Genomic DNA, 574 nt, shown 5'->3' with positions numbered 1-574 from the left:
AGCTGGAAGTATCAGCATGAATTTATCATGTATTGAAAAGAGCTAGAAACAATGAGAAACTCAGTTGTACTCAGCACTTTTAGCACCCCGTGTGATGCTTAATTTTATATGTCATCTGACTGGGCCACAGGGCACCGAGATATTTGATCAAACATTATTTTGGGTGTTTCTGTGAGGATGTTTTGTGATAAGATTAACCTTTAAACTGGTAGACTGTGTAAAGCAGATTGCTCTCCCTAACGTGGGTGGGCCTCATTTAATCTGTTGAAGACCTGAATGAAAAAAAAAAAAGCCTCTCCTTCCCTGAGTAAGAAAGGATTTTCTACTTCAGTGCCTTTGAACTGGGACATGGGCTTTTTTCCTGTCTTCAGACTGGAACTGAAACATAATTCTTTCTGGGATTTAAGCCTGCCAGCCTCTGAACTAGAACTCCATTATTGGTCCTCCAGGTCACCAGCTTGCTGGCTCACCCTGTGGATTTGAGACTTACCAGCCTCCATAATTGTGTGGGCCAATTTGTTATCTTTACACACACACACACACACACACACACACACACACACACACACACACA

The sequence above is a fragment of the Monodon monoceros genome, unplaced genomic scaffold (assembly GCF_005190385.1).
Source record: "Monodon monoceros isolate NGI ecotype Baffin Bay Population unplaced genomic scaffold, NGI_Narwhal_1 Super_Scaffold_21, whole genome shotgun sequence".
Lineage (NCBI taxonomy): Eukaryota > Metazoa > Chordata > Mammalia > Artiodactyla > Monodontidae > Monodon > Monodon monoceros.
Note: the sequence above shows the minus strand (reverse complement) of the source record.